The sequence below is a fragment of the Pinus tabuliformis genome, chromosome J, assembly GCF_031772625.1.
Source record: "Pinus tabuliformis cultivar Carrire ecotype Pingquan chromosome J, CPIR1, whole genome shotgun sequence".
Taxonomy (NCBI): Eukaryota; Viridiplantae; Streptophyta; class Pinopsida; order Pinales; family Pinaceae; genus Pinus; species Pinus tabuliformis.
The window spans coordinates 657,258,465-657,285,871 of record NC_142295.1 but is presented as its reverse complement, the minus strand read 5'-3'; positions in this window follow the sequence as shown (position 1 = coordinate 657,285,871).

The window sequence follows — 27,407 nt, the reverse complement described above, 5'->3', positions numbered from 1 at the left end:
CTGAAGTTATGCCATTGATGGATATTTACGAGATCAGATAATGAATGAAAGAATAGACACAATTGCATTCTTGAGCTCGTCATTTCAATAGTTTCTATTTCTGTATTTTTGTCACTTATTTTCAGGATAGTTGTTTTAACCTCCTCAGAACTTTCATGTAATGTCTATTTCTATACTTTCCTTTTATTATATAAACCCTTTCATGTCTATAAAGAAAGGGTCCCCAATTTTACAAAGAAAATCTTTGAAAGCTTGCACTTTTGTACTTTTAAAGTTTGTCTTAGTAGAATGGCTGGATCAGAGTCCTAAAGTTTTGTGAAGAAGGCTTTGGAAGCTTGCACTTTTGTACTTTTGAAACCATCTTAATGAAAAAGACTGGACTGGAGTTATTTATTTCATGGCCGGAGTCATATGCATCGGGTACTTTTATCAATGTATATTTGTTTGTTTATGAATTGATAGCCATTTATTTTTGTATTGTTTGTTATATGTATCTCTATTAACACAGTCCTGCATTTATTCACTTATGAACATGCTTGAATTGTCATCCTTTAATACATATATGAGAAATTTTTGAGCAATATTTGATGCGATATGTGTTTCATCAATTATTTTGATTAACTATTTAATCAAAATAATCATTTTAAAAGTTTTTTATTTATGTAAGGGTTTGATCAATCTTCATTATCATGCACTAAGGGTCATTATTCTAGATGGCATAAACATAAGTAAGCCTCAGGTAATAGATAGATTAAATATACATGTATTCGAGTTGAAAACCACCCCATATATCACTTAGTTTTTGGTCATCAACTCTTTATCCATCCTATCACGTTTTTATTGGGAAACTGGTCCCATTATATCTAGTCGAAGCCACTATTCCAAACAGATAAGGGATGGTATTCAAGTCCCCGACCGAATGGTTTTCCCCAATGTTGTTGAAGTGATTTTCGAGGCTTCAACACAACCTTCCATTGCAATGCCTGAAAAGGAGGATGCTTTTGATCCATCTGCTTTTTTGATTTCCCAAATAGTGTAGTTGATGTGACTTGTAATTTGATGAAATTATTTTGTGTTCTCATCTATAGTTGTATCCAAAGAGACGTACTTTTGATACAACATTCTTTTTCTTTTTCCATTCGCAGATTTCTTCTTTTCCCTTCGAGGGATTATAAGGTATCCTTGTTGTCATTAGGGAGATGTGAGTGGTTTGAAGATTCTAAGAGTTCTTGAAGCTTTGATTCTATATCAGATAAACGTATTTCATCTTGTAACTTCTTTTCATGGGCCCATGAGGATATGGTATCCTTTTCTCTTTTCAAGTTTCTTTGAAATTATATAGGAGGAGATTCTATGATAAATGGATTGTACGAGTGCCACCCAAACTTTAGCCTTTCCTTTAGAGATTGATGGTCTAGCCAATGTTGGTGTAGTTTGAAAGGTCCCATAGGTTTTTTCACAAATCTAAATCCAAGAATATGGGTAGGTGATTAGAATTAACCCCAGTAGAGACCCATTGGTGAATTTGTAATTTTTTTCTAGAATATCCTCATAAGAGGAAATATGATCTGGTTGTTTGGATATATTTGCATCCCCAATTTTTTTATATTACTATGCATGCATTACCTTTGGAGGAGGACATCTACCAAGCCTACCAAATCAATGGAATCCATGAAAAAACCAGCCAGGGAGTTAATGTGTGCGACTAGCACATAACTTTCATTGATCCCTAAAGTGAAATTTAGATCCCCTCCTACAATGAGATTCCCATAGGAGAAACATGGAAGACTGAAAGTTCGTTTCCAATATGATTTCTTGTTAGAAGAGGGCCCATAAATGTTGATACTATAGTGAAGGATAAAGATTCATCTTGAGAAAGGAAAGTAGTAGCCAGACTCAACCATGAGGAGTAGGCAGAGGTGAAAATGAACAATATTTCCTTCCATCATATTATAAGGCCTCCTGACTTTCTAGGTGCACCTGAGTAATGAAAATATCAATTTGGAAGAAATGAGTTTAATATGGAGATTTCCTTAGACCCTTCAATCATAGTTTCCTATAATGATGTGTGCAAAGTGGTCGTCAATTAACTTTTTGAGAACCAATTTTTGTGAGAGGTTTGCTAGACCTTGGATGTTTAGAGAAAGGATTCTCATTCCAAAACCTTTGCAGGGGTTGATGCTCTACAGGCCTTGATAATCATTTTTTGTTTTCCTTGCCTGAAATCTATGGAAGCTTGTTTCATGGCAATCGATATGTAAGAGTTCCCACTATGGGCAAAGGCAGTAAGGCCGAGGTCGTCAAGGGTACCTAGATCCCTATCCAAGGTTTGGAATCAAGGCTTTAGGAAGGAACGTGGAGTTTTGGTTGGATCAAGATAGGGAATGAAGATTGTACATAAGGGGGAGAGGATCATATGATGGAATGAGAAAATGCTTGTTTGAAAGGAAAGAGATCACTGAAAGTGGTGGGGAGGGAGCCAAAAAAGAGGAAAAGGGACATAAGGAGAGTGTTGAGAACTCTAGAGCAGCTAGATGAGGTGATTTCTCTTACTTTCATAACTGCATGTGATGTATTTGTTACTTTACTTTATTAACTTGTTCTTTCCTTTATTGTTATTAGTGTTCTTTATCATAAAACAACTACCAAATAGTTATACCATAGGACACAATATGTAGGCGATTAGCTAGGGACAAAACCTCTCCAACTAAGAGGAGAACCCATCAGAATTCTTCTCTTCTTATAAAAGAGAAATTGACAAATTCCAAGACCTATAACCCTTGACCAAGACCCTCCAAGACCAAGTCAACTTATTCCCTATTGAACAGATACCAACAACAAACTTTGACCTTCCAGCAACTTCTCCAACAACTTTGACCTTGATGCAACTTCAAAAGTTTTGACCTAGTAGATTCACAACTTTGACCTAGAAGCAGCTTCACAACTTTGACCTAGAGGCAGCTTTATAGCTTCAACATTTCAGCTTCACAACTTCGACCTTGTAGCTTCAAAAATTTGATGCAGCTTCACATCTTCGATGTAGCTTCATAGCTTCGACTTTGCAGCTTCTGAATTTTGTCTTACCCAGTAACTGTAGGAACCCTAACAAGAGAGAGAGAGAGAGGCCCAAAACTTTGAACTTGTTCTTCTTCTCCTTCTTCGTCCTTTTCCAACTTCTGTCTTGTGGAGATCAAACTTGCTTGAGTGAGTGTCCAAATGAGGTTGAATTCCTTATTATTTATAGACTTGTGAGGGGTATGAATTACTATCTTGAGGCCGACTCGTCCCTTCATGTAGGCCGTCTTGATCTTTGTGCCATGACGAGGCCTTGGAGGGTATTTTGACTCAATAAATTTTTCTTTGCAATATGTAACATGCCCAAATGGGTATTCAATACATGACAATGACTCATTTGAATTTATGACAAACCTAGAAGCACTCAATGGGTGATTGACCCAAGAAAAAATTTCCCTTGAGCATGAAACCCATGCCTCAAGAACACAAATAATATTTTTTTCCTCTTTTCTTTAAATACATAAAATCACGATTACATATGTCATTAAGAAGACCAAACCTAGTTACATATTTCAATACTCCCTCTTAACTAGAGAGATATTCATAATCCATACAAGGTACTTGGACATTCTTAATCTGAATAATTCTCATAAGAAGAGTCAAATTAGTAACCCAAATGCATAACATCATATTATCCATCATTGTCACATAGAAAGGCATTGATTAACATCTCTAGCTCTTCATAAGACCAAAGCATAATGCTAGCGATACCAATGATTTATAGACACCCTCATCATTATCTCTCTTCAGAACATAGCCCAACCGGGTTTTCTAAGAGTATGTTCCACTAGGACTATTCTTGTTTTGGATTCCCAGTGCTCAAAGAATATTCGTACTCTATGACTACTATTATCTTGGATGTCCCACCACATCCTCAAAGAGTATCAGATGCTAGATGCTTACCCAAACCTCCATTATATCTTCTTAGGTGAAGACAAGAATGATGTGTCCATCTCTCCTCATGGCCTTCATTAAGACTTACGGTTGTTAGTCTTGGTCTAGTACATGACACGAAGTAGAGAACCATATCTATTACTCCCTCTTATCTGGGGATGACCAACCCATTCCATAAAAGGAATGTACCCAAGCTCCCTCTTAATTAGGGACTTGCTTCCAGCAACTCTAGGTGGAGATCATGGGACAACTAGCTACTTGTAGGAATCCCTCTTTCAATGTCATGAATTTCTTCTTTTTTATGGAGCCTACATCTTTTGGGACTTATTCATAGGGAATCGACCATCCATAACTTTCATTCACGAATCATATTAGTCATGTCATCCTTTATTTCATCAGAAAGTGATCCATTAGTCCTTATCTAGCCTTTCCTTCATACCTTGCTACCTTCTTCACATCATGTTTCCTTCAGGATCTTTCATCCTACCACATGAGTATCAATTGTAGATGACATTTACAACTTTTCCTTTGGTAGCCCTACATTAGCCCATCCATATATTGTTCAAAAATCAAGAATGAACATTAAATCAAACTTACCTTTGTGATGGTCTTTTCATCATGACATCTGCTTGTTGTCACATCAACATCCTGCATACATATTGACAAATATCCAAAAAGATATACAACATCAAGGGTCTCTTTCTTTTTCAGAATTTATCAGGATCTTCGTATCTTTCCCATGGATATATCATAGTCAAATATTTTAGTCCTTGAATGTTGATTGCCTTCTCCCTAGTTTCATTTTTCGTGATTTCTTCATTTCTTTATTTACACACTTCCTCCCAAGAAATTCCAATCATAGTTCCTTCAACTTTGTCAACCACCTCATATTTGTTAATGTGTGAACCATGCCTTCATGCATCCTTTCACGGGAGGATGTCCTTTATTTTGATTATGCTCATGAGGTAGAGCACTCATTCATGATATCTACAACCATATGACATGACTATCTTATCAAGTACAAGCATACATACCTCATCTCTTTCTTTTGGTCATCCAGACTTCCTTCAACAACTTCCTTGATTGAAAGAACTTCAATCCCTTGACTTCCCTGGAATTCCCGACAAGACACTTGCTTCTTCCAGTAGGTGAACTTTTCAATGAAGATTCCAACGGAGGATCTTGATCATTCACATCCTGCAAATGCTCCTTTTGAATGATTTATGATGAGCTCTATGCTAGATGACTTTATTTTTCCCATAAGTACTACGTATGCTACTAATGAGGTTACCAAGAGATACATCCTTCTATAGGTGACAACCATAGACTTCTATTTCAGTTATCTTTCATGCTTATTTATGATGATGTCACATTCTCTTGCTTTCAATGATATGCTTTTGTGATGCCATCTCCTAACATGATGCATCCTATCATGATTCTCATGATAGTTATACCTTACAATAGAAAACCTAAAATAGGAAATTGAAAAGAACTAAGTGAGGAAGACTATCTCAATCATAGTAGATAAATTTTACTTCGTCCTTCTTGGATTTCTTCTTTTCAGCTTCTTCCACTTCTTCAGCGATATGTGTCTCTTCCCTTCCTCCTTTTTTATTTCCCTTCTTGAGCTTTGGACAAACTCTCTTGTAGTGACTATATTCATGATAGCTATAGCATTGAACCTTCAACATGTTCTTCTTCTTTTTATGAGGACCAAGCCTCCATTTTTCTTCTAGCCATGGTAAAAAAGCTTGAGCTTGCTCACTTGATCCTACATCGATTTTTGCCTTCAGCCTGGCTTCTTTGATTTTGCATAATGACCATAGCTGATTGAAAGGAGTAGCTTCCATCTTTCCATATATGCTTGATGTGAAGTTGCCCCATTTCTTTGGTAGTGCATTGAGCACTATGGTAGTCATTTCCTTGTTAGACATTATTTCTCCCAACTTTTGGAGTTGGTCTCTTATTTTTGACACCCTCATGCTATAGACATATTTGGGCACATCAACCCCAAACTCTTATGTAGATGATATTAGGGCTCATTAACCCCTAAAAGAGTTGTTTTATACCCTAAAGAAACTTAGTCGCATGAATTCCTCATTCCCCAAAATTTCCATCTCGGAAATCATCCAGAAAGTGCCTAAACTGAACCATATCTGTTACAGGGAAAAGTGTCTACACAGAACTGCTTATCCCACTAAGGTGTGGTAGCTACCTTAGAAACAAACAAAGTAAAGCTACTTTCGTTTTTCCTTTATGAAATATAGATGAGAGAAGAACAAAGAAGACCAACCTCTGTCTTGCGCTAATCTCCTAGTTCGATTCCTCTCTCTCTTGATAGTCTTTCGCTACTTGCTCCCTTGTACGCCCAGCTTCACAGAGTACCTGTAAGATCACAGTAGCATAGCACTATACAAGAACATGGATCTATAATCATAAACAATCTAGGATCAGATGTAAATTGACCATACAAATGCATAAAACATAAATGACACAAGAGTATGGAGGAAAACTTGAATAGCTTTTATTGATAAACAAGAAAGAGCCAAGGGAGTTACAACCAGTTGTTCTGACCCAGCATCATCCTCTCAGCAAGTAAGCCCTTCTTCACCTCATACAAAGCTTAGATCACCCAACACTATGATGTTGTCTCAAGAAACCAACAGCAATTCCTTACAATATGCAAAATTCCAGCCTCTGGATCTCTGGGATGATGGATCCATATATAGATATCTGTAAGGGAGATGAGTCAGCTTGTGATTTGATTAGTGTCTTCCCTCTGATATTTCTTGCTTCCACTGGAGATTGATGATCTCTTACTCATCCTTGGTCGAATTCAGAGAGGCAAGTGTCACAGGAGAAGTTTCTGGAAGATTCCATGCCTCTCCACCTCGCGGAATGACACTGCCATTTGTCACTTCTCGCCCATCGCACCCCATAGAAGGGCTTTTTGAAATGCAATGCACCCACATAGTGTATTTAGGTGAGATGCAACGCACTTTGTCTATGGAGCAGCTGAAATGATCCTGTTTTGACCAGTTCTGAGCAGTTTTTCATGGAGAACTTCTGGGAGAAGCTGTAATCAGTTGACCTTGTTCCTTTAGGGGTTAGAACAACACCTTTAGGGACTTAAGAGCCCTTGGTTTATGGACATTTTATGCTTGGGGTTGCAGTGCCAAAAATGTCAATAATAATATCTGAAAGCCCTGTGTTAGGGTGAGATGCATCTCACCTGCTACACTGTCTAAGTGAGATGCATCATAGTTTGGCCCTTTAGTAAGTGCGATGGGCGAGGTTGGACATAATTCCGGGACAGTTTGTTAGTTGGTTGCTCATGGAATCTTCTAGAAACTTCTCCTATGCCACTTGCCTCTCTGAATTCGCCCAAGGATGACCAAAGGAACTAGGAAACCATCTCCAATTCCCCTCTCTTGTGGAACTAATTTCAACAAATGGAATAACATTCATCATCCCCATTGATGACTCACCCTCTTGCAATCATCTATAAAAGGATCTCCCATCCAAGAGATCAGGGGGTTGAATTATTCTGAGTTGTAAGGAAGTGTTGCTAGTTTCAGTATTGAAGAGAGAGCATTGTATTATTATTGGTGTGTTCTTGCTGATTCATGAGGTGAAGGAGATGTTAGTTCCAGCCTTCGCAGCCTGTCACCAGGGATCAACATGAGCTCTTACTATGTCTGGTTTTGTTAGATGTTTTGCACATGATGTTCAGCACAAAACACATCACAAGTGTGTTCATTGGAAGAAGCTCGGAAAAATATTTCCAATGGTATATCACACTCCTGTAACCGGCTCCCAAATTAGAAGATGTGATCGAAATGAATGAGTGATTCTTGGTTATGCATGTTTTGAGGTCAATTGCTGCACACAATGAAAAGTTTAGTACAAAATTAGTTTCTGAAATAATGGTAAGGCATTTTTCAAAATTGAAAGAGGTTTTTGTTAATCACATACCAAATAACAAAAGCCTCCTTCAGTTTATGCATAGGTGCTACTATGTGGGAGATATACATTGATATTTGGAGCCTACATTAAAACAAAGAAAAAATTTCATATTTTTTACTGTTTTAGTCATTTTAGTGCGCGGCCATTTTACAATATATGGAAAGTAATTTTGCAAAACCCAAGGAAATTTTTGTTAATCATGAGCTCGATAACAAAAACCTCTTTCATTTTATTCACAGGTATCACGAATTGAGATATGTGACTAGATATTTAAGCTCATTTTCACAGATTTAAATTTTTAATGATTTTCTGTTTTAGAGATGATTTTGTGGAACATATTGCGAGCAACTGTGAACGAATTTCCCAAATTTGAGAGAGGTTTTTCTCAAAAATGACCTTATCTACAAAAACCTCTTTCATTTTTGTAACAGATGCTATTTTTTAGGAGATACGAGTTCATATTCAACACCTATTTTCAGAAATTCGGCCCAAATTTAATGTAACTGATTCTATTTTGAAGAAAATGGTTGAGTTCAATTCCCTTAGTACAAGGATGAGAAAATGTATATATTTTATGAATTTCATAGTGTAGGGGTTGGATTTTGGCAGAAGGTTGGACTTTTGGGAAAGCTTGGAGCTTATTGTATATTCATTTCAGCAGTTTGGCTAAGGAATAGACCAGTGGTTTGCAGCACTTTATGGGATTCATGTGGCATCTTGCTTTGGTATTGTGTTTTCTTCTGTAATTGTAAGTCTACATGTGTTTTATGTATGTCATCATATCTCTTTTCTTCATCTTAACTAAATCAAACAAGGATAAAGGTAGAATACATTGAAAGTGCAGTGCTCTACCTAGGGTTTGTTTAGTTATCTATGTTTTCAGCTGTTTGAAAAGGATCCCTGAGTTTTTCATGCCCTTTTCAACTTCTCACTTGTCTAAAAGCTCTCCATCTCACTCAATTTGAAGTACCAAATCACTTGCCTACCTTGCCCCATAGAGATCTCTGCAAAACTGAGCCTCATTCCCCGGATCCAAATCTGCCTTTCACATTTGAGCCAACAAAACATCATCAAATTCAATCAAACACCTCTGTACACATACCTAACCTAAAATCAATCATTACATCAGTCATCTCAAGATTTCATTGGCCATATTTTCTGAGATTGACAAGGAGAGAGCCCTCTCCCGACCTGGTAGGGCTAGCTACCAAGTTAAGCGTGGTTTGATGTTACCCTAGATCCTACCTTTCTCAGCTTGAGGTAGATTTAGGCCCTAACAGGAGGCTTGAAGCTGGGAGGATGGCACTGGATCAGACTTCTTATGGGTTGTAATTCTCCTTATTATCAATAAAGTTCTTCAAGATTTTTGCCAATTGATTGTGTTAATTGTAAATGCTTTGATTGTGTTAATTGTAAATGCTTTCATATGTTCATTATATCTCTGATTCTATAATGTTTATGTTGTGATAAATCACGATGCTTTGATAGTTCTTTGTTACTGTAGCTGTGCAGGTAATCTCCAAGCATGTTAAGTACAGGTAGGAGTTATGAGATTAGCCAAAGGAGAGGGAGATCAAGCGAGGATCAAGCGAAAGTTCCAGGTTGGTCCTCTACAATCTTTCTCTTATCTATCACTCATAGGAAAGATCATTGAATTGCTTTAAACTATTGTTTCTAGGTTAGCTACCAACCTAGAGGGTTAGTCATTCGACAAGACACTAATTTTCCTAGAAACAAATTGGCGACTCCATTGGGGATACGATGATTGTTTGTTGTTCTATGTTGAATTATATAAACTATAGGCAGAGTCTGAAGCTAGCTAGGAAGCTTTCAAACCGCTCTTGTTCTGCAATTGCGTAGTAAATAAATGATGCTTCAGTCAATCTCTGGTTTAGTTTATGAATTAAACATTTAACTTGCAAACACATCTAGATGCCCTTTTGGTAGCTCAATAACCTCTTAGGACATTCCATCATACTTTGCTTATCATTGTTCATCAAAACCAAGCTTGATCCATTGAAAACTACTGCAAATTTGAGCCAAAACCATTTTCAGAAGCGCTCCCTGACCATCTCACTATCTTCCACTGTGACTTGATATGCATCTCACCTCCTGAATGAGAAAAGTGTGATGCATCTAACTTTCTGCAAAGGCCAAGTGCGATGATTGACTGAACTCAATTTCCCATCTAAGAGTTGAGGGTTTTTTACTAGTTTTCAGACTTGTTTGGTTGTTTGCTGAATTTGAAAAATACCTCATCACTGAAGCCAACTTACATCACTTAGATCAGCCTCTATTTACACTAGGATTAGTGAATGTTTTTGTGTGTTGGTTCTTCATTTACAATCCATTGTCAAAAGTAGTGATAATCGATTTGTTGCTTTCGATAGAAAAAGTGTCGTAACGTCTTCCATTTTCGTCGAAAAGTGAAGTGTCGCAAAATCCTCCTTCATAGCTTATCGATTAAACTTTTTTGATGCATTTCATTTGATTTGAGTTTGTTAAAAGTGTCAAAAAGATATTTCTTCAAGTTTGAAAGTGTCATTTTGAGTCTTCCTTTCCCTCTTTGAAGAAAAATTGTTGAAAATTGTCATTTTGGGTGAAACATTTTGAGTCATTGTTGCATTTAGTTTTCCTTCTTGAATCATTCACATTAAGGAGAGCTGAAAAAAAATACATGCATTTGCATTTTGGCATTTTTTGGTTTGTGTGCAAAAAGATGATTTAGGGAAATTGCATTAGTGAGTGCTCTTTGTTGTTTTCTTTAAAAGCGCTTCTATGCTCTATCCTTTGTAGTTAGGATTTTCATTGGTTAAATAAATGAAAAGATTGTTTATCATTGTAGATTGCATCTTTAGGAATTTCAAATCATACATCACGTGGTGAACCATCAAAGGCAAACTTTTAAGAAAGATCAACTTTAAAATGAACTTCAATGAACTTAACAACACTTTGGAATCTAACACAACACATTTAGAGGTCTAGGCTAGAGACGTGTTCCGGCGTCGTTAAACCTAGTGGCTATCATTTTCATTGAAGGTTGGGTGATTCCTCCTCTTTGATACGACAAGTGCTAGCACGGACTTGTGCTCCCCGTACCGTCGTGTATATATTGGGAGACCACAATAGGCTTAAATCCTTTATCCATAGGAAATCGATTTTGCCGCCTTATTGATCGCAATGCACTGAACATAGCATTTGGGAAGATTGACTTCTGTACATAAGTCCTTGGTAATTTCTCTTTAATTTATCACCAAGGTGTATATTGCAGTTTTGCGATTGGTCTGGTAAACCTTTTTGTCTAGATTCTCCATAGTAGTCACTTTTGTTCCTTTTTGACTCTCTAAAAGAAAAGGTCCATCTGAGCACTTGTTCTTTCAAGCTCATTAAAAATCGAAGGCGACTAGAGTCATATTTAGCTTTTTCTCGACTCTTTAAAAATGAAAAAGCAAAGTTGTGTCCAAGTGTCGTTAAAATAAATTTCCACGAAATAACATCACTTTCCCTTAGTTGATTTTTAAGTTGATCAAGTAATCCACAATCGTGGAAGAAAGTCAATCAAAACCCCGTCGTTCGCAGAGATTAGCGAGTCAACCATCTTTGCCTCCGAAAGCGAAACCAATTCGGACAAAGCAGTCTCGTTTAACTAAGTCTAGTTCATCTGGGTTATTTGGAACATTCGTTTCAACATCTTTAGAGGCTCTAGTTATTCCAATTATTTCTGGTACATCCACCTTTAAAGAGGAAGTTTTGCAGTTACCAAAGGACATTAGAACTGATCCTAGTGTAATGGTAAATACTTCTGAACCTGAAACAACTCCATCTAGAGTTGGTCCGGAACCTAGTCCAGTTCAAACTGAGGTTACATTTGAACCAAGATTTGTTCAAGAACCTCCCTATGAGATTGAAGTTCATTTACCTGAACATCTGGATTTTGAATTTCAGTATCGAGAAGTTGTCACCCCTCCAACATCTGTCACTGCAGAAACTACACCTTCTTCGGCTCTGGAAATCTTTTACAGACCTGACGGTCAACCTCTTCCACCTGGTCTAATTGCTATAGAGGAGATAGTAGAGGATCCCCCATCTGAAACCCTGTTTCATTTTGGAACTGGGATTCATTTATATCCTCCTACTCCTGAGTTTGCTTCCTTTAATCCAGCTTCATCGCGAGTTCCAACACAACATCATCCTGAGTCACATTTATATGGTGCATCATCTATTTCGTTTGGTTACCAATCACTAGTTGGAACCCACTCAGGGGTTACTTCAGCACCATGGTCAACTCCCATTTATTCATCCGGATTTCAATCTGGTTTTTCTCACATGGAAACTCAGCAATTTGATCCTGCATATTAGTATCAATTTGGGCAAGCCAATTATCAGAGACCAATGTATCCTTTAAACACTAGACTGTCGCCATATGGAGAGCAGTATGCTTACTCATCATTTCCTCCTTTTTCCGGGGGACAACCATATGAGAGTTTCCCACAGTATTCAAGTCAAACTGGAATTAGAGCTAGTGGTTGGCAACTAGTACTGCCAGAGCAACCAAGGGTTGTATATCCAACACAACCAATCCAACTTGTGTCGAATATTCCCACTACACCTACTGTTACGACTATGCCGCAATCACAAGCACAACCTGTTGTATCTTAACCTCAACTTGTTCCTTCTTCCTCGCAACCTCAAGTTTCAAGGAAAGGGGCTCAAGTTTCTTAGGTTGTTGTACAATAGCCACTTGTTTCTGGGGCTCAACCGCAACCTCAAGTTAGTGTTCCTTTATCCGGAACGACTCAAGCATACACGGGTACAATTAATCCGCAACTTGGTCAATCTTCTAGTACTAGACAACCTCAATTCCAGCAGTCCCAACCTCAGTTTGGACTTGGTTCCCAAGCTCAAGCTAGTATGGGACAATATCAAACATACCAAGGATCTAGGCAACAAGGCTTTGCAGGGTATTGGCAACCACGTTTCCAAACTGGTTATCAACAACCACCTTATACTGGTTATGTCCAACGACCTTATCAAGGTTACCAGATGCAGATGCCATATGCTAGTATGCAAAGACCTATTGCTCAAGCGATTCCATCTTATCCTGGGTATGCTCCACCCAACCTGAATCAACAGTTGTCATTTGTAGCAACTCTAGAACTACCAGATTTGAACCGGCTTACTAATGATCCAATTGCATACGCCCCTTGGTGGCCGGCGATTCCACATAAACTGCCATCTGACATTCCAAAGTTCAATGGAATCCAGGAGAACACCCATCGAATCACATAATGACTTTTCATCTATGGTATTCATCCAACACCCTGAATAATGATTCGATTAGACTTCGTCTTTTCTAGAGAACACTCATTGGTCCAGCTGCAAAATGGTATATTGAATTGCCTAGAGCTTATTTTGATAACTTCACCATTCTTTCCACTACCTTTCTAACCCACTTTCAATTACCTATCAAGTATGAAACTGGAACAGAACTTCTTACCAACTTTAAACAAACTACCTCCACTCACATATCTGATCATATTCATGAGTGGCGGCGTCGTCGTCGAATGGTAAAGACATATGTTCCTGATCAACTTTTAGCTGAGTGGTTTATAAAGTCCTTATTTCCATCTATCACTGAGGATGTGGCGAAAGGAGGAGTTGTCACAGAAGAGAAAGTCATTGCTCATGCCCAATATTTGGATCTGATTTATACACAATTAGGCACGCTCTATGACAAAATTCCTGATGCTCCTAGACCAGCTTTTACCGTTCCACCCCCTCCAAAATCGAGTAGGGACTCTCATGCCGGCGACGGCATGATCGGTTCCTCGAGCACGCAAACAGCGAGAGGACCATCTGGTCAAGCTCTTGTTATTTCCAGTCAAAATGAAAATTCATCTGAAAACACTCTTGCCTCTGAGATTAATGTCGTGTCATCTGACAAGGGCAAAAATCCAAAGCAACCAGGAGGCAAGAAGAAAGGGAAGAATAATAAGAAGAAACAGGAGAATTCCACTCCTGAAAAATCATCTGAAACCCCTACTGCGGCAAGGAAACCTCGTTATCCATGTTTAATATGCAATGATGAGCATTTTACGAGAGATTGTCCACATCGATCTGAGGTTTCTAAACTTTTAAAAGCTTCGAATACCTCAGCGGTGCTGACAGATCCGTTTCCGAACCCAAAAACACATTTGGTTGCCACTAATAATGCTTCCACATCCCAAGTGCTAATGCTATCCATCGCAAATAAGAAAAATGATGTTTTGGTATCAACAAGGAATAAAGATTATGGGAATCCATCGTCGTCGAACAACCAGGCTACTGATCAACCTAGTACTTCGACCACGACTTCACCAGAAGTTGTTCCACCCATTATTCAATTAAGCCACCGAAGGGAGTTGTACATAAATCGACATTTAATCCTCGTGCTCAAGCAGCCCAAAATTATAATATAGTGGAGGATCTGGCTCAATCGCCTTCTACTATGTCGACACTTGAGGTATTACAAAATTGTCCCTCCCAAAAGCAGGCTTTGTTATCAGTGATAGGTGGGATCGATCCTACGGATTCCAATCTTGTGGTCTTTAATCATATAGGATATACACCACAGTTACCAGCACAACTAGCTTTCCTTATACAGGTAAAATCCCTCAACAAAAATGTTCATCGAACCATTATTGATGAGGGGCATCTACCTGTATTATGTCAATGAGTTGCTGGAAAACTCTTGGTTCACCACCCTTGTCACGATCACCAACAACACTAAAAGCTTTCGATGGAAGAACGTACACTCCATACGGGATTTTAAGTAGCTTTTAAGTAGAACTAGAGGGCAAAACAATAGATATTGAAGTCGAGGTCGTTGATGGACTCCTTGATTATAATATTTTACTGGGAAGGCCTTGGGTTTATGCTATGGTTTTGGTTGTGTCTGTTAGCACCTAAATCTGCCTTAGGCTGAAGGAAGCCAAAAATTAGGGTAACCACAAACCACGCTTAGTCTGGTAGCTAGCCCTACCAGAGCAGGAGAGGGCTCTCTTCGAGTCACGCTCAGTGGATAGATAATCGAAAACGGTCTGAGATGACTTACAATGAAATATTTACCTTAGGCTAGTAAGTGAATAGGGATTCTGGAAACAATGTTCATAAATGACCGAGCTTCTGGGATGGTATGGGACTGGCGCACAGCAAAGAACGGAGAATTTAATACAAAGGCACAGATTATTCCGTGAGGCAAGGTAGGCGGAAAATGTAGCAATTTAGTTTGAGGTACCGCGGCATGAATAGATTGCTGAAGAAAGTGAAAAGGGCATAGTGACATGAATCCTTTTCAACAGAAGAATAACACTGAACATGAAATTTTCCCACAGGCATAGCAATAAAATTGAATTCTACCTAATCTCACTCAGAAAATTTCACTGGAAATGAACATGAATTGAATTATGGAACATAACGAAATACATATGAAAACATAAGAGACACATTTGCTACACTCACAACCACAAGAATCTCATGAAACAGAGCCGCTGCCTTTCATTAATTCTCTGTCAAAAATACACAGTGCAGAAACAAAGTTTCTTTCCCACAGTCTCCCAGAAGTTACAAGCCAACCAACCCTTTGCAAATAGCTTGCATACAATATATAGAATGTGTGAGGAAGAGATAGAACGCCCAAGGGTTGGGGAATTACTCGAATCATTACAAAATGGAGATGGAGAGCAAACCATCAGCTACATGTGCAGCGCTCACAAACATGACATTTGGCCTGGGTGACCCTTTGCCTTCCTTCGCCACTTGGATAGATTCCAATCTGGAGAAAAACCACTTTAAAAGCCGCCTTTGGTGCCAAAAAACCAAAGTGTAGATGACCGAGCCCACTTGGAGACGTTGCGAACCGAAATTTAGCGAAACGGGAGCAAATTGGCAGTTTTTCCTCTGTGCGTCGCGCCAATTTGTCTGTGCATCGCGCCAATTTGGGGCCTGTTTTGGGGCACTTGAAGGTGTCCAAAATGTGCCCAAGTGGGCTTTTTGGAAAGCCTGTCCTGTCTACTTTCTAACCCAACTGGAATTTTTGAATTTGGTGCTCATTTGCCCCTCCAAATCTCCATTCTCCCAAGACTGCTTTCTGTGTGTCAAAAAAGTGGTAGAGAGGCCATTTTTTGGGTGTTTTTGACCTATAGGAGGCTCAGATCTTGCCCAAATTTCTTGCCCGGCCACCAGTAGTCGTGATTTTCCATGCTGAATCCAAAACGGCAAGCCATTCCTCATTTGGAGCTCTATAATTTTAGCGTCGCGCCAGTGGCGCGGCGCACAGGGAGAAAATCCCTGTTTTTTGCACAAAAATGTCTAGGTCCACACTTTTCCTTCACATTACCTGCAGTCCCGCACCTAATGGTCATGGATCCTGCGGACCTAACCGCACCTTTTCTTTGTGACAGGTGCGGACCCTAAGTGCGTCGCGCCTTCTTGCAAACCAATTTTGGAGGCCTTCCCGGTGTCCAAATTAGGTGCAGGATAGCTTGTTGGAAAGGTCTTTGAGTCTACTTTCCAACCCAACTAGAATTTTTTAATTTGGAGTTCATTTTCCCTATCAAAAGTCAAATCTCCCAAGACTAGTCAAAATGTGCAGAATGAGGCTGCCTCAAGGCAGAGTGATGTTGTAGTCAACTTTTGAAGGTCTTTCTCAACTCCAAATTGAGCTCATGATAGCTCATTGGAAATATCTTTGTGTCTAGTTATCATTTGACTCATCAAGCAAGTCATTTGGCCAACCGAGCTAGGAGAAAACTTGATTTTCCCAAGGTCACTCCAGAGGTGCATTCAATTCCCTGAGGCAACGGTATTTTTGACATTTCTCTTAAACCATGACACCTGTGTAAAAAGTGAAGGAGGTTTTTCTTCCATGGCCTGTTTTGGACAAAAACCTCTCTCAGTTTTCCAAAATTCATCTTTTCTTGCTCGGAAACATCATTTGAGTGAACTATTGAACCTGCCTCTGGCCTGCAAGTATTATTTGAGAACAACAATTTGCAAACCCTACACCTAATGACTGAAATGACTCTTGTCCATTAAAAGATCAAACATTTACTATCATGGAACTTAATAACTTTGATGAAAAGACCTAAGCCAGTAGGTACAAGACATGAGGGTAATGAATTGACAAGGCCCTTCCGTCAGATTATGGCATGCCTCTAGCACAATGCAGCTGAGTGAATGGAGCGAGACACCTAAAAATGAAATGCAGAAAGAGTTTTGATCTCTGATGGAGGACTGACAAGACCGACTCTAACATTGGCTCCAATAGGGATGGCAGCTCCAGCTCCTTGGAGGTGCCAAGAACTACAGATCTTTAGGAGAGGAGACAGTGCCTTCGTCCATTGGGCTATGGAGTCCACTATTCTGACAAACCAACATGACTCAATTTATTGACTGAAACTTGAATCAAATTGACTCAATGCGAACTGAAGTGACTGAAAAACTTGACTCTATGCAAAAGGAAATGACTCATGACTGACTTAACTAAAACAAGAACTGACAAAACTTATTCAATGGCAGTAGTCCATCAAGATTCGAGGGTTTCAAATCATGATGACAGCCACCTGCGTACTAATGCAATATGTACAATCATGTGTAATGTGTCTTCCAATGTAACCAATCAAGTAGATGCCTCCTTGATTGATTCTCCAGATCAGATCTTCTGGTCAACAACAGATACTGGTAACTGGGCCTCCAAAAACATAATTGACCATGATCTCCTTCATCACTGAATACTGCAATAATGACCTTCACTGTTGACTGCAACAAATCTGCCATTGGATCCTGAAAAACATGAAGTCTTTCCTCCTGCTGAAAAAACAAGGTATCTTTTTCTCTTGATTCTGGTCTTTCTTCATAAATAAGAGTATGCTCCTGGTCTTCAAAAAATTCTAAACAAATAGGTGAGCAGATTTCCTCTTCAAAGAACATTTCAAAACATGAGACATATGAGGAAGAGTCTGAAAGACAATCCTGAAGGTTCTGCTCTTCGGTAGCCTGAATGTATTGTAGGTCACCTTCATATGATATGACAGCCATATTGTCTTTGCATTCATCAATCATGAGAAAAGAAACTTCGAATGATTCTTGAAACCCAAGCATGACATTTCTATCATCTACCAACGATTCATCCAAGGAACCTTTTTCACTTACTTGAACAAAATTCTCATCTTGTTGTTCATGAGCTGACTGGATTACCTCTTCATGAAGACTGTGTTCTGATGACATGAGAACATTTGGATCCAAAACTCTGTCTTCTTCTATGGACAAATCCGAAACGACACTTTTTCTTTCATCACTTTCAGCCATATGGAATTCTTCAACCTGCTGATCTATAAAGCTGTTCACCTGACTATCATCCTTTTCTTTAGAGATATTACGAAGATTCTGCCTTATAAACTGAAATGCTTCGTAACACAAGGGTACATAATCCTCTTGCATCATTAAATCATGTATTTCGGCTACCTCACCTTCATCTGTAATCTGACCTTGAATTGTGTTTGGTGGCTGCAAATCTGGTTTTGTATCCAAAATGATTTCATCAATCATTTCAGGGGAAGATTTCTTATTAACGACCTGCTCAAAAATTTCACCATCTGTCTCATCTTCAACATTAAAACTGAGAGATTGTTGATTTCCTACAAGCTTTTCATTTGAAGATTTACTATGCAATTTACCCCGCAAAAACTGAAATGATTCAAAACAGAGAGGAAAGGAATCTTCTTGCATCGTTTGATCATATATGCCAGCTTCTACGTCTTCATGTGCAACCTAACTATTAATGGCATTTGGGGGCTAGAACTCTGAATATAAGAAGTCTGGAACAAAGTTTTCATCTCCCTCAAGAGGATCCAAATCAAGATTTGTCGATAGCTGATGTCTGATTGCATGGAAATTATCTCTGATGAACTGACATGAATCAAAGCACAAAGGCAAAGATCCTTCACTTACTTCAAAATCTGTTGCACTTTCCTCATCGTTTCCATAACTGATATGCCTCGGTTGATCACTGTACTCGAGCTGCTGTAAGCGAACTTCCTCATCCCATAAACTGGCTGTTGATTTGTCTGCAAGATTAGCTTCTGTTTGGAGAGCATAATCATCATCATCATACTGATCAAACTGAGGCAAATCGTCAGTATAAAACACGTCATCAAGCATACATGTCATATCAACAGGTCTTTCTTCTCCAATATGATCTACAAAACAATCCTTATGACTACTGAGATAAGAAACAAAATGTTTTGGATCAGCCACTTGTTCATGAACGCCATTTTCATCTTTTGCAGTCATTTTTCTCACCATCTCTTCTACTGCACTCACCAAAATGTCAAGCTTTTCCTCTGAAGGTGTAGTTTTCTCTAGATCCACGTTTTTCATCTCTTCTTCTTTCAACCTTGCCCTTCTGATCAGCAAATGAGCCTCTACATTTACTGCATTGTTCTGCATCTCTTCAAGTGTTGCGACATTCTTTTCTCTCAGCTGAAACTCCATTTCCGGATCAAAGGCACCCGGGTAGTGCAAGAGAGCAGATCCAGGAGGGGGTCTTATATCAACCGGCATTGAATAATAAACTTGATTAAATCTGGCTGAAAACTGTTGTACTGTCTCCCTTGGCAGTCTTTTCAGCTGATTATACTCTTCTACGATAAGGAAAAGGTTTTGTCTGATCCTCCACCTGTCAAGAAAAACTTTGATGAACTGTTGTAAATCTGTGATGCTTGCATCCGGCAGGGCTTTGAACCAACTCTTGACTTTGCCTTGCAAAGAAAGAGCAAAAAGCCTTATACTGACATCTCCTTCATCAATTTCAAAAAGGTCTAGAAAATTCTCAACATTCTGCACATGTTGCTCAGCATTGACATTCTTACATTCACCGCCAAATCTTGGCAAGTATAGATCATAGTTTTTGGGGAAAGCATGAAGAACAGAAGGTAAAACAAGAGGTTTATACCTATCTGGGATTATAACAGCTGTAGGGATATGTACCAGAGCTATGGGATCAGTTTTGTTTTCTTTAGGCTCCTCACTCTGAAGAGAGTCATCATAAGATGTAGGAAAAGTAAGGAAGCCAGGATCAAAGGGAAACTCACTATTTACACTTTTTGAATAGATCGAGTGAAGATTTTGATCACCTTTATCATACAACAAATTCTGAAAAATTTTCAGGGCAGCTTCAAGAACAGCGAAGAAGTAATTTACAAGAAAGCAGAGTAGAATCTGAATACCATTCCACTTTGGATACCCGAACTTTGTGTAAGATCCTTCCATTTTCACAGAGAAAGAGTTAGTCCTCCAGTGGAGTCACCATGAAGCACCGATTGTTGGATTCTTCAGTGAATGGAGTCGCCAGGTGAATGATTTCAGTCGTCTTCTTATGTCTGATCGTTGTTCACCATCAACCATCAGATCTGAGCTTGATAGATGTACTGGGGCAAAACAATCTTCAAGCAAACCATTTTCTTCCCCAGTGGAGTCGCCACTATGTTAGCACCTAAATCTGCCTTAGGCTGAAGGAAGGCAAAAATTAGGGTAACCACAAACCACGCTCAGTCTGGTAGCTAGCCCTACCAGAGCAGGAGAGGGCTCTCTCTGAGTCACGCTCAGTGGATAGATAATCGAAAACGGTCTGAGATGACTTACAATGAAATATTTACCTTAGGCTAGTAAGTGAATAGGGATTCTGGAAACAATGTTCATGAATGACCAAGCTTCTGGGATGGTATGGGACCAGCGCTCAGCAAAGAACAGAGAATTTAATACAAAGGCACAGATTATTCCGTGATGCAAGGTAGGCGGAAAATGTAACAATTTAGTTTGAGGTACCGTGGCATGAATAGATTGCTGAAGAAAGTGAAAAGGGCATAGTGACATGAAACCTTTTCAACAGAAGAATAACACTGAACATGAAATTTTCCCACAGGTAGAGCAATAAAATTGAATTCTACCTAATCTCTGTTAAATTATGGTATGTTCTATGCTTATAACAGTTTACTTATTTTTCTTATTATATTCCACCGATTAGCAATCACATGTACATAAAGTAAAGTGCAGATAGAACATTAAACGATCGACAGAAAACAAGCCAAGACAAGAGACACAAGATGTGGCGGTTAGCCAGGGACAAACCCCACAATGTGTGGGGAAACCCTTTGATCAAATCTTCTTTTATCTTCAATAATTCAGCAGAGAGAAATAGTACAATAAATCTGATTCATATCAGCAGTAGCAAACCCTAGATCAGTAGCATCAGCATTAGCGGCTTCATTACCAAACTAGGGCAGACCATATCTCACAAACCGACAGTCGGATTGACTTCATTCCACCACCAAAAGTTTTAGCTTCTAGAGGAGGTTCAGATGAACCTACAGCACAGTTCAGATGAGGAGATCTTCTAGGCCACGCAAGTCAATCTTTACTTCTGCAGTTGCAGCTTCAGTTTCAGCAGTTTCCGGCTTCAAACTAGGGCAGTCGATATCTTGCAAACCGTTCGTCGAATTGACTTCATTCCACCACCAAAAGTTGCGGCTTTCAAAGGAGGTTCAGGTGAACCTACAGTGCAGTTCCAAAGAGGAGATCTTCTAGGCCACACAAGTCAATCTTTACTTCTGCAGTTGCAGCTTCAAATTCAACAGCTTCCGGCTTCATATGTGTGAGAGAGAGAGACCCATTTCAGCGCAGTAGAGAAGAGACTCATATCTGCGCAGTAGAGAGAGAGAGATGTGATGAGATGAGTGAGTCCAAATGAGGAAAAGTCCTCTTATATTTATACACAATGTTGGTGGGTGAATAGATGCGACTGTTGGGCTTCTGAGCCTACATGAGTTGTAGGTCGGCTTGATAATAATTCCATCATCAAAATAAATTCATATCTCCATGAATACTTATCGGAATCGGATGATCTTTATATCAATCCTACACCTCTCGACAAGAGGAATCTAATAAAAATATTATCAGCCATGAATAAGATGACCCACATGAAGTTTTGCCCTGGTTGCCAATTTTAACACTCCCTCTCAACCATGGAGAACTTCATCTGCAATCTGTCTATCGGTCGTTACTATTCATCCATCAAATGCATTGCCTTGTACAGCCTAACCCTTGCCCTGCTCTGCTCTATTTTGCCTATTCTGCTTTGTCTTGTTCTGCCCTGCACTGATCTGTACTGTTTTGTTCTATTCTGCTCTGCTCTTGCATTGTTCTGTTCTACTTTGCTTTTGTCCGAATTATGAAGAAGAAGAAATGATCGAGGATGTATCATACTGACTCAAAGTCAATCTCAGAGTATGTACCACTGGTCCCAGACCAGTCTCAACCAACCCAAAGTTAGCGTCATAGTGAGTACAACTCCAATTGTTCCAGACCAATATCATCCTCCACTGACTCAAAGTCAGTCTCAGAGTATGTACCACTGATCCCAGACCAGTCTCAACCGACCCGAAGTCAGTGTCATAGTATGGTACAACTCCTACCACTGGTCCCAGACCAGTATCATTGATCCCAGATCAATGGAGGTCATCCTAGCGTAGGGAGTACGGTAGATACAACGATGCGTCCATCAGTACTACTATGGTCCCTAACTTCATTTCCCTGCTCATTGATCAGATGAGAGGTACTTCCCATGAGTCCCAGACTGCATGGGTAGGATGCCTCGACAGGAGAACTAATCAATCCTGTCCTCACAGGAGAACACATCAATCCTGCTACAATTGCCATGGAGAACACATCAATCCAGGCCTCACAGGAGAACACATCAATCCTGCTACAATTGCCATGGAGAACACATCAATCCAGGCCTCACAGGAGAACACATCAATCCTGCTACAATCGCCATGGAGAACACATCAATCCAGGCCTCACAGGAGAACACATCAATCCTGCTACAATCGCCATGGAGAACACATCAATCCAGGCCTCACAGGAGAACACATCAATCCTGCTACAATCGCCATGGAGAACACATCAATCCAGGCCTCACAGGAGAACTAATCATCCTGCTACATAGGAGAGCGAATCATCCTGTTCCACAAGAGAGCGAATCATCTTGTCCCACAAGAGAGCGAATCATCTTGTTCCACAAGAGAGCTAATCATCTTGTTCCAGTGCGCACCACCAGGGGAGGGTGAGTCACCCTGTGGTCGTATGTTGCTCCAGTAAGAACCACAAGCCCTCAGAGCTCCTAGAGCTCAATGTATGCAACATGCAGGACCCTTGCACAAGGGTTTCTTGCCGACTCCAAGTCATTTGGGAAAATCACAGATTAGATCTTTCCTCGGGGCTTTGACAAGGTGTATCAACCTGTACATCATCTTAATGTGATGGAGCTTCCTTGCTCATCGACTTACCATATCCCAGATGATGTCTATCTGCTGGAGCAATTGACGAATACGGGATTCCTCAATAATCGAATCCCACCTCTGGCTGTTACAGAGAATCACAGTGGTATCCAATGTAAATCTAAACAGCTCACTGAAGAGCTTTCGCAACCAGACTGCCTCACACGAGGTTATGCTAGCAACAATATATCCTGCTTCGGCGGTGCTCAAAGCCACCGACTTCTGCTTCCTGCTCATCCAGGATATCTAAGCAGATCCCAAGGTGAAACAGTACCCGAAAGTGCTCTTACGGTCCACCACACTGCCTGCCCAATCAACATCAGTATATCCAAGTAGTCTCACATCTCCGGCAGTGTATCTTAATCCATGAGAGATTGTGTCCTGAAGACATCTCAGAAGATTCTTGGCATCAATCCAGTGAGGCTCAACCAAATATGAGCTCACAATGCTAACTGCAAAACATATGTTCAGACGGAGGTTCACCAAGAACATCAATGCGAATGAGTTTTTGAAACTGAGAGGCATTTCCAAAGTCTGGTCCGACATCACTACCATATAACTTCTAAAAGTTAAGATCCTCGAGGTAGTCACAGGCTTGCAGTCCATCATACCGAATCTTTCCAATATATTTACCACATATTTTCCTTGAGATAGGAAAATTTCCCTTGGCTTCTGCCACACTTCAAGTCCTTGGTCCTTCATTTCAAATTCAGAAGCCATCTCCCTCTTACATTTGTGAATGAGAGGGTTTGCACCTGATAGAAAGAGGTCATCCACATACAAGACCAGTATGAGAGGCTTGTCATCTTCAACCTTAAAGTAAAGGTTAGGATCAGCTTCACTCCTAATGAATCCCAGCTTCATCAAGTAACTATCGATCCTCTCATACCATGCTCGGGGTGGTTGCTTCAGCCCATAGAGAGCCTTCTTCAACCTGCATACATGAGATTTTCAATCATAAATCTCAAATCCTTCAGGTTGCTCCACATAGACCTCTTCTTTGATAGAACCATGCAAGAACGCGGTCTTAACATCCATCTGATGTAGGTTCCATCCTTGTGAATCCACAAGGGCTATGATCAAGCGGATGGTCGTATATCTGGCAACAGGTGCAAATATCATAGTCTATACCTCCCTTATGGGATAAACCACGAGCAACAAAATGAACCTTATACTTTTCCATACTTCCATTTGCTGCATGCTTTATCTTGTAAAGCCATTTTGAAGTAACAAATGTCTTGTCCAGGGTCTGGGAACTACTTCCCAGACATCATTCTCCATAATAGACTCATATTCTATGGTCATAGCATCCTTCCATAGTTAATGCTAGATGACATCTGAGAATGATGAAGGTTCATTTTGTATGATCGTGCTCATGATGGTCAGGTATCCCTGATACCTGTTAAGTTTCTTACTTTCACAAAAGGTTCCTCGGGGTGCAGCATGTCCTTCAGCATCATCAACTAGGCCCCTAAGCCATGAAGGCCTCTTCCTAGAAGAGGAAGGCTCATGTGGAGGAGGATCAATCAGATCCATGGGTTCTTCTACATCAGGCATTGATTCATCAGCCTTTTCTTTCGGTTCCCAGCTGTCGGCTTCTTGAGAGCTCCTCAAAGTCGGAAGATTGTTCACCTTGCAGTGAACTTTTCTTCAGGAGTCTTGGAACCCAATGCTTGATGAGGGCATCGAATTTTGTACATATACGGCAGTGTTTGTAGTTTTATCCCATAGAAACTTTGGAAGTCTTTAATCATGTAGTATGGCCCGGACAGCTTCCACAATCGTGCGGTTCTTCCTTCCCACCACACCATTCTGCTCAGGAGTATGTGGTGTAGTAGTCTCCCTCTTAATGCCAACCTCAGGTATGCCTGAGTGAACCAACTGTAATATATCAGAGGTCTTGCTTTTGCTTGAGGGGAATGGTCCCCTTTTGAGATTTCCTTTGGCACATCCCGGACATACACCTTCTTTCTCTACTTGGAATTCGGGCATCCCTGTTACCATCTGTCTTACATCGGGTAGAGCTTTGTAATGAAGGTGGGAAAACCTCCGATGCCAAAGTTCGGACTAAAGATATGTGTCACAAGACATGACACCTAGCGGACTTCCATCAATCTGATATAATGAATCAACACTAAACCCAAGAGTAAAGGCATCTTTAACATTATTTTTCCATATACATACCTTGCCATTGCTGAAGGTTACCTTGTAGCCTCTGTCTTCCATTGCCAAGATGGACACTAGGTTCCTTTTGAGGTCAGGTGCATTTAATACATCCTGGACTTTCTAGCCTTCTTGAATGGTTGTCCTCTTCCTCGATCTCTAGCTCTCCTCTTACCTTTGTTGTTGAATTTTCCATTCCTTCGATTACCATGAGAGGGATTTTGATCATCGTCATGGTGAGAGTCCTTTCTTCTCTTTGCATGAGAAGAAAAGGTAGCAGGAGGACCTTTAGGCATGGGCATTTCTTGCACTTCTTCCCTTGTTTCTTCTTGAATGCATCTAGCCATTAATTCCTCGAAACCAGGAATTACATTATAGTTCAAAAGAGTAGTCTTGAACACGTACCATTCGGATGGTAATCCTCCAAGAGTTGTGAGTGCCATTTCTCTGTCAGTAATAGTTTCCCCAATAGATAGGAGATCGTTCTTGATCTCGGTGATTCTTAAGAAGTATGCTTTCATACTTTCATCCTTACTCTTCTTGATTTACCTCAGCTTATTTCTAAGAAACAAAACTTGATTTGCATCATTAACTTTAAATAAACTCACCAGTCTATCGTAGATTTCCTTGGAGGTGTCTAGATCAGAGATGTAGGCCACCAAGCGCTTGTCGATAGAGTCCCAGATGATCTTCTTTGTTTTGACTTCTCCATTTTTCCATTTGTTCCAGGCAGCAGCAGATGCATTTGATGAAGGCTCAACAATATTGCCTCTTACATGGTCCAGCACTCCTTGATCTTCAAGGGTTAGATCGATAGACATCTTCCATCCGTGATAGTCAACTTTCTCACAGAGCTTGTCTTCAGCAGGAAAGAGTGTTGAGGACCCCATAGTTCTTTTAAGATAGCCTTGCCAATCTTCTCTTCAATGATTGCTCTTGCTCTTGCTCGGGCTTTGTCTTCACCTCAGCTCTGATACCATGTTAAATTATGGTATGTTCTATGCTTATAACAGTTTACTTCTTTTTCTTATTATATTCCACCGATTAGCAATCACATGTACATAAAGTAAAGTGCAGATAGAACATTAAACGATCGACAGAAAACAAGCCAAGACAAGAGACACAAGATGTGGCGGCTAGCCAGGGACAAACCCCACAATGTGTGGGGAAACCCTTTGATCAAATCTTCTTTTATCTTCAATAATTCAGCAGAGAGAAATAGTACAATAAATCTGATTCATATCAGCAGTAGCAAACCCTAGATCAGTAGCATCAGCATTAGCGGCTTCATTACCAAACTAGGGCAGACCATATCTCACAAACCGACAGTCGGATTGACTTCATTCCACCACCAAAAGTTTCGGCTTCCAGAGGAGGTTCAGATGAACCTACAGCATAGTTCAGATGAGGAGATCTTCTAGGCCACGCAAGTCAATCTTTACTTCTGCAGTTGCAGCTTCAGTTTCAGCAGTTTCCGGCTTCAAACTAGGGCAGTCGATATCTTGCAAACCGTTCGTCAGATTGACTTCATTCCACCACCAAAAGTTGCGGCTTTCAAAGGAGGTTCAGATGAACCTATAGCATAGTTCCAAAGAGGAGATCTTCTAGGCCACACAAGTCAATCTTTACTTCTGCAGTTGTAGCTTCAAATTCAACAGCTTCCGGCTTCATATGTGTGAGAGAGAGAGACCCATTTCAGCGCAGTAGAGAAGAGACTCATATCTGCGCAGTAGAGAGAGAGAGAGATGTGATGAGATGAGTGAGTCCAAATGAGGAAAAGTCCTCTTATATTTATACACAACGTTGGTGGGTGAATAGATGCGACTGTTGGGCTTCTGAGCCTACATGAGTTGTAGGTCGGCTTGATAATAATTCCATCATCAAAATAAATTCATATATCCATGAATACTTATCGGAATCGGATGATCTTTATAT